The following is a 12,761-nucleotide window of genomic DNA, read 5'->3' as shown; positions in this document are numbered from 1 at the left end:
AAGTCCCATTTATTTATTGCTGCTCTCAGTGTCTGTGCTGAGAGAGTGCCTGAACTGGCCTGCCCTGTAGCCAGATTGATGAATATCTTAATTATCATCAAAGGACCCTTCATCCAGCAAATATGGAAACAGAGGCAGAGACCCACTGCAAAAGCACTGGACTGAGCTCCCAAAGTCCAGTTGAAGAGTAGGAAGAGTGAGAATATAAGCAAGGAGGTCAAGACCATGATGAGGACACCCACTGAAATAGTTTACTGAGCTTATGGGTGCTCACCACTCTAGCCGGACAGGGAAGGAACCAGCATAGGGACCAAACTAGACCCTCTGAAGATGGGGTGACAGTTGTATGACTGGGGCAGACTGCAGGGCCACTGATAGTGGCACCAGGATTTATCCCTACTGCTTACTACTGGCTTTTGGGGATCCTATTCTCTTTGGATGGATACCCTTGCTTAGCCTAGAGGTAGTAGGGATGGCCTTGGACCTTACCCAAAACTACGCGCTTTATCCTCTCTTACCAGGTGGAGGGGGATGGGAGGAGGGAGGGAGTGGGAATTGCTATGTAAAATGAAAAAAGACAGTTTGTTTTCTTTTTAAAAAAATAAAAGTAAAAGAAAACTAATGTTAAAAACAAGAGGAAAAGCTGGGGTTGGGCAGTACTTGTCTTTAATCTCAGGAGCCTGAGGCAAGAGAACCACTGAGAGTTCAAGGCCAGCTGGGCAAAACAAATGGGTGGGGAGCCAGAAGAAAAGATAAGCAAACAGAACAGTAGGAAATGGAAAGCAGATGTGCAAAACATCTGACTTAGAAATTATAACCTGAATTACTGATTTGGGGAAACCCAAAAGGAACTAACAGCTGAAGCTGAAGTCCCAAGCACCTTAGGCCTGTAGGTTCCCGGTACCTCTGAGAGCCTGAGGTATAACACAGAGTTAATACAGACTTCGAAAGGCTGCAAACTATGCCTTCAAGCTTTGTGGGAAAGCAATCTCCAGCCTGGAAATCTATACTAGCCAAACGTAAAAGTCGTCAACTGAAAATGGAAGAGTACTTTATGACACAGCAGTGTCTTAAACTGACCTCCCTCACGCTTACACCTTCTTGAACAACTGCTACATAATTTCCTGTGAAATCAGAGTATATAAAGCACAGAAGACACAGAACCCAGGAAGAAAGATGATTAGAAATTCCCCAAAATACAGAGGCTCCAGAAATAAGAAGCCCAGAAAGGATTGGGGAAGGGAAAGAGACATCAGTTAAGAGCTTGCTGTGCAAGCCTGAGGATCTAAATTCAATCCCCAGCACACACAAAATCCACATCTGCTAACACCAATTTACAATCCCAGCACTGGGAGAAAGGTGGGTCCCTGGAGTTCCCTGTCCAGTCCAGTCTAATATGCATGCTGACAGCAAAGACAGTGACCCCACCCACACGCGCATCTGTATGTACACCTGCACACACACATACAAATCTAAGATGGAAATCAAAAATTATTTTTGAGTCTAACTTCAGAAATATTTTTAACTTTTTTAATTTTATTATGTATAATGTTATACCTGCACACCAGAAGAGGGTACCAGATCTCATTATAGATGATTGTAAGCCACCATCTGGTTGCTGCGAATTGAACTCAGAACCTCTAGAAGAGAAATCAGTGCTCTTAACCTATGGCCATATCTCCAGCCCCAACTTCAGGAATTTTATAGCTTCCAGAATAGCTGGTATCAAGAAAACCAAACAAACAAGGCAAAAAAAAAAAAAAAAAAAATCTTCAGGATAAAATATAATAGACTGTTTAGAGAAAGTATTTTTAAAGTATAATCAAAGCACTTTACATGGTTCATCTTTCTAAGTTGAAGAATGAAGAGTGTGGATCTGTATGAAAACAGACTAACACAAGCTAACTCTAATCAAAATGTAAAGCAAATAGGTCTATTATTTATATGTGCAAGAAACTGGAGTGGCGAGACAGCAGCAAGACTGCTGCTCCAGCAATGAAGCATCAACTGAAACAACTACTCATGCACAAAAATACCTCCACACAAGTCGAGGACAACAGTGGCTATTAAATGCCTGTGAAACCATATTCTTGACTTCCAGCATGTCCTGTCCCCTTAAAAAGTACACAAGCCTTTAACAAATAATAAAAAGTATTTCATCATTTTCTCAAAAGTCAAAAAACAAGAAAATCTTGTTACTTAGAGACCAAACACACCAGAAAACAAAATCAGAAGTATTGAGAGTCGTGGCCTCTAGGGAGCTGAAAGCTGTCAGGAAGACTTAGCACTGGTCTGTCTGCTGTTTCCCTGTATTCCTAAAGCATGCCTGACTTCCTAAATCATGTGAAAGTACTCCAGGAAGTGTCATGTCCACTGTAAATTAAATAGCAAAAAGTGTAAAACCACATGAAAGGAAAAGCTAGTTGGGAAGGGGAGAAAGTCACACTTTATTTTTATGTTTTAAACTCTGGCACATTTTGCTAACGCTGGAAAAAGAGATGAGGAGCATCACATCAAAGGCAAAATGAAGGTCATTCCCCACTTGAGTATGGAGGTGTAGCTCTTGGCAAGCATGCAGCCCTGGGTTCAATCACAGTAAGAGTAAAAACCACACAACCCAGAGTAGTGTTCAGTCATGGTATACTCGATACTCAGTGCTTCAAGATCACACCTTAGGGAAGAAATGGGGGGCACAAAACCAGCCACAAAAGCAAGCCTATCTCCTCCAAAAAACAGATGCTGAAGATGCCAACAGGCTCCATGATGAAGTCCAGTTCTTAAGAACAGCATCAAATAACTTACTGGCCCTGTCGTACAAAGCTAACATTCGGCCAACATATACACGGAGTGAATTGAATAACTCGTTCAATCCTCAAGCCTGACCTTCTCTGTGAAATGAACTGCATACCAGCTATTCCAAAGGATTAAGGATACGAACCTGTATAAATATAGTCCAAAACAGCCTTCTTATTTTCTGGTTTAGTTTTTCTGGAACTTCCTTCTCTCTTTCTTTTCTAACATGCCACTAATTGTGGATGCTTCTGCCCGTGGTTACTTATAATGGAACCAAGAAAAGAAAAAAAAGACAGCCGTAAGACCAAACAAACCTGTCTATGCTATGACAGCCCCAGAAGATATTGGCCAGGAAAGTGGCTTAGGGGGTAAAAGTGCCTGCAACCAAGTCTGAGGACCTGAATTCAACCCCTGAAACCCACAAAGAATTCATTCCCATAAACTGTCCTCTAACGGCCACAGGTGTGCCACAGTTCATGCAAGCCTACCTACACACACAAAATAAATAGATGTAAAAACAAATCTTTAATAAATGTAAAAACAAATCTTTAAGCAACATGTGTCAAATAGAAGCCCACGCTTAGGGAATAATTTACAGAACTGGAAAAAGAAAGGAAAATTAGATCATTTTTCTAGAGCTAATTACATATCAAAAAGAGAATACAAGGCACAGGAATAGGTTACTACACTACAGTGAAAACAGCACAATTCAAGCTGTGGTTAACACTCAGGACAACAAATAAGCAAGAGGAAAAATAAGAAATAAAGAGGCAACTAAACCTTAAGGGCCAGATAGACATATCAATGAACTGTATGTACAAATCTTAATGGGATCTTGATCCAAAGAAAACTTTTCAACTATTGACACTTGGAAGAATAGAGAGACGGCTTAATGGTTAAGAGCATTTGCTACTCTTGGAGAGGACCGAGGTTCCATTCCCAGCACCCATGGTACCTCACAACTGTCTAAAACTCTGGTTCCAGGGAATCTTCTTCTGGCCTCCACAAGAACCAGGCAGACATGCATCGAGGTGGACATTCATACACGTAAAATAAAAACTAAGATAAAACTTTAAAAAATGACATTGAGGGCTGGAGAGATGGCTCAGTAGTTAAGAGCACTAGCTGCTCTTCCAGAGGTCCTGAGTTCAATTCCCAGCAACCACATAGTGGTTTACAACCATCTGTAATGAGATCTGGCGCCCTCCTCTGGCATGCAAGCATACACGGAGGTAGAATGTTGTATACATAATAAATAAATCTTTAAAAAAAAATGACAGATTAAATTGACACTTGACTAGTTGAGCACAGTAGGTATATACCTATAATCTCAACACTCAGGAAGCTGAGGCAGGAAGATTACAAGTTAAAGACAACTTGGGCTACATAAAAGAGTTTGAGACCAGATTGAACTTCATGTGGGCTACACAGTGAGACCCTGTCTCAATGCCTCCCACTTAAAACTTTGGCATGCTGATTAAGAAATCAAAGCAGCTGGGGCTGGAGAGATGGCTCGGCAGCCAAGAAAACTTACTGCTCTTGCAGAGCACCTCAGTTTGGACCACACGTGCCTAAATTAGGCAGCTCACAATATGGAACTGCAGTTCCAGGGGACTCTCACAACCTCTTCTGACCTCCAAAGACAACCACAAGCACTGTGAACACACTAACATTCAGGCGCACACACAATCACCAATCATGAACATAAAGAAAAATGAACAACCCTGTGACTTTGAGAAATGTTTAGCATAATGATGATGTCCAATTAAGGTTACAAAAGAGTGCTTATCATCCAAAACTGAAAACAAAAGTAAAAAATACAATTGTGACATCTGGTAATGATCAAAATGACCAAACAACCAAGATTAGCTCACTGTGCCCAGAGATGCAAGAGGTGGTCAGACTTGTTTGGTGACCATTTTTACATGGTATACACCTTCTGTGAATCCTCAAACCCCATTCTTTCTCAGCATTTAAAAGGTCTACCAATACTGCTTGCCAACAAAAGCTTCCACTTTCCTTTCCTTTCTTCAAAATCCCTAGGACTTTACAGCTTGAGTCTGTCCTGGTAGGATGATGCACAATCAAACAGAAAGGATGAAATGAACAACATCATGCTGAAAAGACAAATAATATAGAAAACAGGCCCAGCTATAGGTTATGGGAGTCTAAAACTAGGCTTTAGACAATGAAGCAGACTGCTTAACAGAAGATGAGGAAGTCTAGAGTCAAAGCAGAGGGAGAACACGTCCATCATGACCCTGATGATGACCCAAAAGTTATGGTCACAAAGGGAAAGGCAAGAATGACTGCTGGCCCAAGGAGGAAAGCCCTACTGCGAGCAACAGCCACTTTACGTTCACAGCAACCCAGGAGGTTTCCACTTTTCAACTGCTATTCAATAAATGGAGAATAAATTTAGTGTTCAGTTCACCCAGCGCACGGGAACGAAATGGTCTAGAGCACTGGTTCACAACCTGTGGGTCCTCCTCACACACCCTGCACATTAGATATTTACACTGCAAGTCACACCAGTAGCATATTTACTGTTGTGAAGTAGCAAGGAAATAATTTTATGGATGGGGTCACCACACATGAGGAACTGTATCAAAGGGTGAGGGCATTAGAAAAGTTCAGAACCACTGGTTTAGGGGTAAAATAAAAAAGAAATGGAGGGACCTGAGACAAGAAAGAATTAGCGTAAAATAAAATGCAACCCTGTCTGGCTGACAATCCCCCAACAGAGGAGTATGGATCCAGGGCTGCCATCACCCTCTAAGTTTCCTACCCAAAATAAAAGTATTTATGTTAGATTAAAATTAAATGCTATACTGAGGAAATATATGTATATTTCACACATAAAACAATGTATTAAATTTATAAAGGTTACATTTTACTGTGTTGTTTGCCAGAGTTTAAACAATCAGTAAAACAGCCCATTACTTGTTACAAGTGAACTCCAACTACAGGGAAAAGATGTTGTAATACAGCATATGCAAACATTTTATACTCAGGATCCGTTTCCTATGGCAACACTACAAAAAGACTACATTCTCTCTGAATTGTTGAAACCAGATCAAGAGTTTTCCTACATACTTACCACTTTGTGCATTACTTAAAAAGATGGACAAGATTAAGTCAATAATTTTGTAAAAGTTCAAAAATATTAAAAATACCGTACTAAAAATAGTTTTAAAAAGGCATTTCACCCATAGGAAATTCTAGCCTCACATCAGACTGCATTTCCACACAGATAACTGGTTCCTGACTACTGCAAAAAAATGTGCTTACCACACAGTCACAAGCAACCCACTGGGTCTTCATAACCTAACAATTTTCACAGACGCCAGGCACTAGGTGAAGCATTTTGTAGACACTGGCTCATCTAATCTCACACCACTCTATGAGATAAGTAAGACTTTTACACACACACACACAAAATCACCATTAAAGAAACACCTCTGTGAAATTCTTTGCTCAAAGTCCCTGGCAGAGTGGCAGCCTAGCCAACACCAAACAGCACAAACTTGTTAGTGACCCTCTATAGTCAACAACTCTACCATGGGAAATTTCTAAGGAAATAAAGGAAAGCATTTAAGCTCACAGGTAAGAATGTAAGCAGCTAAGATTGTCTATCAGAATTCAGTTTCACCTTGACAACAGCACAAAAGGGATCACCTAAAGAATTCAATGGAAAGGAAGTAAGCACAATCAAGCAGGGGAGGAAAAAAATAAGTGACCGAAGTACAATAGCATAACAGAGAGGGAACAGGATGTCTCGGAAGACTGTGATTTCCTAATCTGACATTTAAGAACTAGATCTGGGGACACTGCTCTGCTGCTACAGTGCAGCCCTGAGTTCAATCCCCAGCACCAAGTAACAGGGTGCTCAAGGTCCTCCACCGCTCCAAGTTCAAGGTCAGAAACCTTATCTCATACAGTAACGGTTACTTAGAAAATAAGAACTGAAGTAGATCAGCAATTTGAAACTTTTTCTGATTCACCCCACAAAATAATTTCATATCCATAGTTTATCTTTCTCCGTGTGCCCCTCACCTCTCACGGTAACCTCTTTCATGTACTCATTCACCCAAACATAGCACACCCAAACACAACCTAACTTCTTGACTTGTTACAGTCCGAAGCATACTCCAAACAACACATTCTCACTATCCTTCTCAGTGTCCTCAGGGCAAGAGTGTGAATTAAGAAGCGTCAAGGTTTCCTTCTGACCAAGGTTAGGGTCAGTGCATGTGTGTGTGTCTTCTTAAGAAGTAGCCTCTTTGGAAAAAAAAGGGGGGGGAAAAACAAAGAACAATGGCAAAATATAAATCACATTTGAATGTCTGCACACTAATGAAATGAATACTGGTCAAACACTAGTGACTCTACAAAAATGAGCAAACTCAGCAGTCGTTAAGTCTGATGGGTTCAGCTCCAAAGTGCATCCAGAGATCTGGAAACCTGAATTTAGGGTTTGAAAAAGATGGCTATATGCCATTTTTTCTCTATTCTGCCTCCTCTTACATGCCATGTTTTAAGCCACCTAAAGGGTGCTAAATAAAAAACATGCTAAAATTAAAAAAAAAGTTATCTGAGTGAAACATACTTAACAGTACTGAGAACATGAAATTAACTCTATTCCATCTTGAGGGGTAAAAAAACAGAAGAACATGAATGTACTGATAGGAAAATTCAAAACAAAAAAAAAACTCTATTTTTTTTTCCAGAAAAACTCTTGTTAAAATAAATGCTATTCCTCAAACCAGGAAAACAGTGTATAGTGTATAGATGATTTACTATTCTAGACATGGAAAACACCCATCAAAAAACTTACACAGATCCAAAGCCAGTCAAAATAACAAGGGGAAACTATATCCAGAGATTTTTTTTAAAGCAAGTTCTTTTTGTTATTTACATGCTGTGCCTCCCTAAGCTATGACCAATTTCTATCAAGTCAACCCAAGCTTTCAAGGAATGCCAGCACTTAAGAGATGGAGACAAGGAGTTCAAAGCTAACCTTAGCCACCTAGTAGGTTCAATACCATCCTGAACTGGACGAGACTCTAGATTTTCGTTGTTGTTTGTTTAAATTGTCTTCTTTGTTCTGTTTGGTAGAGACAGGACCTTTCTATGTAGCCTTGGCTGTCCTGGAATTCACAATGTGCACCGGGCTGGCCTTGAACTAGAGAAATCTGCCTGCCTCTGCCTTCCGAGTACTGGGTTGGATGGCACGTGCGGCCAAACCGCTGCAGACCCTGTGTTTTGTTTTGTTTTGTTTTTTAAATACTCTCAAGGGGGCTGGAGAGATGGCTCAGTGGTTAAGAGCATTGCCTGCTCTTCCAAAGGTCCTGAGTTCAATTCCCAGCAACCACATGGTGGGTCACAACCATCTGTAATGAGGTCTGGTGCCCTCTTCTGGCCTGCAGGCATACGCAGAGACAGAATATTGTATAATAAATTAATAAATATTAAAAATAAATACTCTCAAGGCTGGTGAGATGTCTCAGCAGTTAAGAACATTTGCTGCCGGATCTCTGTGAGTTCGAGACCAGCCTGGTCTACAAGAGCTAGTTCCAGGACAGGCTCCAAAGCCACAGAGAAACCCTGTCTCGAAAAACCAAAAAAAAAAAAAAAAAAAAAAAAAAAAAAGAACATTTGCTGCTATTGTAGAGGATCAAGGTTTGACTTCCAGCTCCTGCAGAGCTTAACAACCACCTAAAACTCCAGGGCCAATAGAACCAGCACCCTCTTTTGGCCTGTGTGAGCATTAGGTACTCACATGGTACACATACATACACGCAGGTAGAATAATCACACACACGAAATAAAATAAACCTTTAAAAAAGTATGTAAAAAGGACCAGTGAATTAATAGTTCAACTAGTGAATATAATATAAAGGCTCCCCATCTAACAAATACATGTAAAATGTGTGTTGTCTATGTGTATATTCCCTTCTACCTCATACAAAACACACAAATACACACACTTTATAGAAAAAAAACCTACCCCAAATGGTCAATTGTTTCTAGATATATTGGAGACAGTATTTTTTAATGACTTCTAAGCAACTGCACTATTAATAGGTACTGTGGTGGCCATATCCCTATGACACAAAGCAGTCATTCCATCTTAGATTTTAGTTTGGGACACTTCCCAGACAGACAAATGATAGAAATCTTATGAATACCAAGTTACTGGTTCATGCCAAAACATGCCCTTCCCAAAGGATGCTCTGTCTGCAATCTGTGAAGGAATCACATACAAATCCCCTATTTACTCGCGTCTTCTAAAGAAGCCAGAAAGGTCTGTGTAGAGGGGAGAAGGGACGGGGCTAAGACTAGATTTGCTGACTGCTAAAAGTTCAACCCTGAGGTTTATTCCAAGATTCTATAAAAGAGCAGTAAATTAGGGTTTGGCTAGTCCTTGCTGACTATGGAAGCCAGAATAAACATTTACTCGAGGTATTTAAATCTGCTAAGAGTACCCAGTGGTTAGGTACAGCAACTCCAATCTGGAAAAAATAGCAAGCAAGTCCACTGGAACTGTTTCTAAACAGAGGCGGAGCTGAGGAGATAGGCACATTTCCTTTGTTTTCTCTAACAAACAATACAGACTTCAGAAAGGCAACATGCCAGTTGCTGGTATTGATCTCTAAAAATTTCTGCTGCCTTACTTAAAAAAATAACTGGCAATTTATATTTTAAAAATGTTGACCCACAGCTACCTCAGTTCAAATAAAGAAAAAGTCCAGGCTTTACTGTGGAAACAGAAAAATCAAACCCCCAACTACATAAAATATGAACCCCACATTCCTAAACAAAATGGCAAAGATACAACCTTTGTAGGTCACTAGCCACAGCAACATGAGGTGGTGATTCAGGGCAGACTAAATGTTAAGCATAACTAGACAGAATTACTAGTTACAGAGAAAATTTACCAATAAATATTTTGGTTGAAGACTGCTTTGTCATCTTCGTAAGTATTTTTAGTTGAAAGCATGGGTTTGGGTAGCCCACGTGGACGTGGTTCTGATTTTTAAATATCTATTTTTTACATTCTGGTCACTGGATAGGTTTCTAAACTCAAATCTTCAGAACTGGTAATTTGGAAAGGGTAAACCACGAGAACATTACATTAAAAAGATGAAGACACCACCCTCACCAACTCAGGTCAGCAAAGCTAAGCGGGTACGCTAGTGTTCTCACAAACCTAAAGATGGGTCTCCCTGGTCCAGATGCTCATGTAACAGGAACCACTGATGAACAAAATGTCTGAAGCCATTTCTCAAGGTATAGCAAGACTTGAGTTCCTTACTTTTCTATCTGTACTTATTTTGGGGTGAGTGGCGGGCATCCATTCAGATTCTTCCCCTAAAAGCTCCAAATGGGCTTCTTTCTAATTGGACCTAAAAATTCAGACTTTAAACATCCATAATCATTCTGCACTATCCCATAGCAGTTTACATTTCTTACAGAAATACCAAACACGTCCCTAAAAAATCTATTAAGATGAGTAATGTTAAATAATGGCACCACTTTTGATTCTTTTAAACAATCCCCATCTAATTTAGAGTCCAAGAGCTTGAGGGGTGTTACAGCTCAATCCACCCATACTTTTTTCTCTTGCACACAGTGTCCTACTACTAGTAGAGGCAAACAATTAAAGAACTGTTATGATTAGGTCTTTCTTGGGGGGAGGGGGGGGTAGGTGGGGGAAGAGGTGCTTTCAAAGGAGAGAGAGTGTCCTCTCCTATTAATGAGCAGCCTCTTGTCCTCAGCAGTCAGTCTGCACAGGAGACCACTATTGACTTCAGAGGAAATTCTGCCTGCGAAGTGAGGAAAGTAAAGAGTAAATCAGCAAAAATCCACACCACTACCCTAAGCCATTACTACTCCTCCAGTCCTCCAACAGCCTCCCAAGCACACAGACGTTTACCGGTGGCTCTCAAACTGAACTGTGGAAATGACCACCCCATCCCTGACAGGTGACACAGCCTCTCTCTTCAGACGTTAGGTCAAACTAGCGGCCTGAGGAGAGCCTTGCTGGCCCTTACCAAGATACAGGACTATTTCAATGTGGGCTCCCATCAGTGGCTGCCAAAAGCAAATCAGATTTCTCATAGCAGGAGTCTGCAAACAAACTGAATGGTACTATACAGTTACTCTTCCCCCCAGGAAAACCTGTACAAATATTGAGAATTCTCAACCCCATCTCCCACAGCCAAGAAAGGGATCAAGTTTCCCTCAAACCCACGGGGAATGTCTGACAGGGTAGGCAAAAAAAAAAAAAAAAAAAAAAAAAAACCTGTCAATTCAGTACTATAAAGAATACAGAGATAGCATACCCCACTAAAGAATTACAAAAACAGGAAGGGCTGAAGAATGATGAATGATGAATGGAGAAAACTGGGACAGAAGTTTTGTTGTTGTTTTGTTGTTTTTGGTTAATCTCAATAACAAGAGCATACAGCCCTGCTCACCAGACATTTCACATGCTAGAAAGTTCAATTAACAGAAAAAACCTTGATTCCGAAAGGAGAAAACATATACACAACTCCCCTAGGTCCCACTTTCCCTACCACCCACTCAGGGACCTTAAAAAAACAGGGAATGTTGTTAAGGTGACAGAGATTTACTGAAATGAAGAGATTTAGTGACGGGCTTCCTCAGTTTGTACCGAAGGCTTCAAACAGAGACCACTCCCCAAAATAACACACTGTGGGCGAGAGCTCTTCTAACTTCACCAAAGCCAAAAAAAAAAAAAAAAAAGCAAAAACCAAAAACTAAAACACTTGGCCTCGCCAGAGGCTGGCATCTGGGGACACTTAAAGACTAATGTTCCCCGCAGACGTCTGGGATCAAGGATGGGGGGGTGGGTCCCCAGACGCCGACCTCAACGCCACCGGGCTCCGCTATTTCCTCCACCTCGTCCTTCCCCTGCAGCGCACCTAAATTGCTCCCATCCCTCAGCTGCCAGAGCAGGAGAAAAGGAAGCCATCAGTGGTTGGAGGGCCTGGTGTCGGGTGCTGGAAGGCTCGCCGCAGAAAACGTGCGAGCTAGCCCGCAGCTCCCAGCCCGCGCCGGCGGGGGCGGAGGCGGGGGCAGAGGGTCGCCCGCGTGGGCCCGAGCTGCCGCGCGCGTGGGGCCGACGCAGCGCCCTCCCCGACTCCCGTAGCGCCCACGCGCCCCGCGGGCCCGTGTCCGGCGACCCCGAGCCACGCTCCGGCAAGGCGCCGCCGCGGCCGAGCCCCGCGCCCAGGATGGAGCCGCGTGCCTCGGTTGCGGCTCTGCGGGGCCCCGGCGCGTGACCCCGGGGTGGGGACGGAAGGTGGGTGGACGGCGCCGCGGTCCCGGCTGGGAGGAGAAGGGCCCACAGCCGCCCCCTCCCCCGCCTGGGACAGCCGTCCCGGGCTTCCTGCCGGGGTCGGCTTCCCGCCTGCAGCCCGAGGGGACGCCGCCCGCCACCCCGGAGCCCGCTCGCCTCCTTACCCGGACACCGCCCCTCTCGAGCTTGCTCGCCCCAGGGACACGTCCCGCTTCAGCCCCGGCCGCCGGCCCTCCGCGCCTGCCGCCTCCACCCTCCGCCGGGTTTCAAATTGAAATTCCCTGACTGGGGCCGTCAGAGAACTCAACGCGCAAACCCCGCCCCCTCCTGGCGGAAGCCCCGCCCTACATCCCCCCGCCCGGCACGCCCCGGGCGCGGAAACCCCCGCGGGCAGGCCACGCCCCCGCGGGCAGGCCACGCCCACGGCGCCGGCTGGCGTGGGAGGGGGCCCTTCCCGAGGGATTCGCGCGGCTCCCAGGCCCAGTGCCCCGCCGCAGGGGCCCGGTTCGGCCTCAGAGCGACCCTGGAGATAATGATTGCCAGTGCGTGTGTGCGAGGCGTTCTTTCTGTGAATCCTGGCCTTAAATGCCCTCTCAACTTCTAAAAGTTCTTTCTTCAAAGTGCTTTCACTGACTAAACC

At 43.4% G+C, this 12,761-nt stretch overlaps 1 protein-coding gene across 12 annotated transcripts in view; it reads right to left on the bottom strand.

Annotated features, from left to right (window-relative positions):
• The window catches only part of Epb41l2 (erythrocyte membrane protein band 4.1 like 2), a 176,504-nt gene extending 164,101 nt beyond the window's left edge, over positions 1-12,403 (bottom strand). For all 12 annotated transcript variants that reach the window (XM_038338552.1, XM_038338550.1, XM_038338556.1 and 9 more), the window contains exon 1: positions 12,286-12,403. The gene's annotated coding sequence lies outside the window, so the exon portion shown is untranslated. The remainder of the gene's footprint in view (positions 1-12,285) is intronic.
• Between the last annotated feature and the right edge of the window lie 358 nt (positions 12,404-12,761).

Source organism: Arvicola amphibius, chromosome 8 (genome assembly GCF_903992535.2).
Source record: "Arvicola amphibius chromosome 8, mArvAmp1.2, whole genome shotgun sequence".
Taxonomy (NCBI): domain Eukaryota; kingdom Metazoa; phylum Chordata; class Mammalia; order Rodentia; family Cricetidae; genus Arvicola; species Arvicola amphibius.
This window is presented reverse-complemented; position numbering and strand designations above follow the sequence as displayed.